Here is a 2,565-nt window from a genome sequence, read left to right as displayed (position 1 = left end):
TGCCACCACTTCCCTTAGGAAATGGCAGATTTATTGAACTATAACACTAGCTCTGGGCTGTGGGAGCTTTGCAGGTGTCTTGTTCACAAGGAGCTGACGATCCTTGTCATCTAAGCAGTACTCCAAGTCATCCAATCCTGGGAAGTTAAAAACATTTTTATTTCCTGTAAAACCCCGCCACTAATGATAAATCCCATTTCAGCTGAGGAATTGTGCAATTTCCCCAAAATCTTGGAAGCAGGGACTTACTTATTCAAGGCCCTGGTGTGTCAGTGATTTGAAAGACCCCAGCCAGCTAAAGTAAGGCTAAATATTTCAAAGTTACTCACTTGGAGTATCTTCATTTTTAAATGTCCAGCTCAAGGTCCAGTAAGCCTTATCCTTGTAAGCACCAATTGACCATGGCTCAGGCTGAGGTCGAGGGCAGCAGAAGGTGGCCATCAGTTTCAAAATTCAGTTGTAGACAGCTCAAACTGGCTTCTCAGAAACACGTATTTCTAAAACCACTTTTGAAAATCCAGAATACTTCATACAGGGAAATCAAATGATGAGCATGTGGGACCTGAAGCCATCTCCACTGAATCCAACCAGTATTTTGCATTGATATGATTTTATTTTTTAAGGTTGGATGCTTGTCTGGGTTGGGTCAACATCAGTTTGCACAATATGGGGATCTAGTAGTTGACCAGTACCCGTTGCCTCTTTCCACTCTGACACAAATTTTTCCTGGGAGCACCAGAGGATTAACTACCTTGGGGTTTCTAAGGGCCAAAGCTGACTGAACATTCCTTACGGCACTGAGTTGTATGGGAATTTAGCAAACCTCTCTTCTCAGGCAAGAGATCCCTTGTCTCGAGAAAAATTCTGATTAAACTGTCAAGCTCTGGGACGTGCAGCTCAAGAGAATAACAGAATTTGAAGGAACATTTAAAGAAATATTTTTGATAATTCCCAGTGCAGCTGGGATGATGACACACATTGGTCCTTGCAAACTCGCCTGGCAGGCAGCTAGGGCTTTATGTGTAAATATAAACACATATTTACATATTTTCTAACATCTGTTTTGAATTTGTTTTCCCTTTGGTTCTATTTAAAGTATGTCTTGCCCTATTAACTCCGAGGCTGAAATTTGGAGGGGTCTGTTAATAAACTCTGTATATACTGCAGAGCCATAAGACAAACCCTTCCTCCTCCCTGGCTTTTCAGCCAGTTCCTCTACAGCTGCTCCTTGCTTGTATTTCTAAGTGCAATAGTATCTCCCCAGCCTATGAAAGGAGCACAGTTTTCTAAGTGGATCCCTGCTGGGTAGGGTATAATCTCACCACCAACTTCCAGGGATTTATATTCGGTTGGTCTAACCTATTTGTTCTGGCAGCCCAGTTTTTTAATTGCTCCTCGGCATGGTGTCTCCTTCCAAGAGCGCCCTGCTATTAGCTCAAGGTCCCATCCAGAGTTTCTGCATCCAGGAAGAAAAGTTACCTGCTGCAAAGCACCAGAGCTGGAGCTGCCACTGCAGAACAAGCCCGTGCCTTCATTTGTCAATGCAAACAGACCCCAAAGCAGAGGCAATGCTATGGGCAGGGTTAGCACTGCAAAAGCACCTTGTGAGCAAAGTTCAGGTCTCCGTCCTGACAGGGTATTGCGCAGTCTATGGAGCAAAACTAAACAGGGCAACAAACTGCGTGAGAGAGTAAGGGACATTATTCGTGTTAAATAAATAGGATAAAGTGAAAGGGAAAGGGGCAAAAAGAAAATGTCAAGGCTGGTTGACTCCAACATTTCCAGACGGTCTCTGGCAGCAAAGGCTTCAGCTCTGGGTGTGCATTGTGAGAAAGCTCAGGCCTGAGTTTTCAGGGGTGCTCAGTGTCAAAAACGCCTGCTTTCAGGCCAGCAGTAGAGCTGCTTTGCTGAGTGAAGAAGTAAGGGGATGTCCTGACCTGCAAGTTCACCTGTGGCCAACACCCACAGCTGATTTTCTTATTCTGATGGCAGTTACCTATCTAATCCCTTCATGGTCCTGGGCTTGGTGAGCTGCTTCTCAGTGTGAGCTCTAAGCCCAGAACATGATTTGGGACAAGGAGCCTTCTGGTGACACATAAAATAGTCTTGTAAAATGCTTTTCCAAGGAACAATTAAGCATCAGTACAAATACATGCACTGTCCTTTATGTCCTTAAAAGTGCAGGGTTCTGTAAGGTCAGATAATACACAAATCAAAGGTTTCTCTGCACTGATTAAGTTCCAGGAAATGTGGGGAGTAAAAGCTAGAGAGAAATAGCCAGCATCAAAACGCTTAGATCATCTATCTGAAAAAGTTGCTTCTCCAGCCAAATTACTCAGCCTTTTATGAGAAAGATTTCTTGGTTTGGCAAGGAGGAAAAGACAGCTCCAACAGACAGTAATAAAAAAAGCCCTAGTTGAATACTAAATACCATTATCAAGGGCAAGCACAACTTGTTCTTTTCTGTGGCAGAACTTTCAGTTGAAACCCTGAAATCAGTAACCCTGGGACAGGTACCCAAGAGCCTGGGCTGGTGCTAGCAAACATCGGAGTTCCTACTGGCTC

This window comes from Mesitornis unicolor, unplaced genomic scaffold (assembly GCF_000695765.1).
Source record: "Mesitornis unicolor isolate BGI_N332 unplaced genomic scaffold, ASM69576v1 scaffold17888, whole genome shotgun sequence".
Taxonomy (NCBI): domain Eukaryota; kingdom Metazoa; phylum Chordata; class Aves; order Mesitornithiformes; family Mesitornithidae; genus Mesitornis; species Mesitornis unicolor.
Note: the sequence above shows the minus strand (reverse complement) of the source record.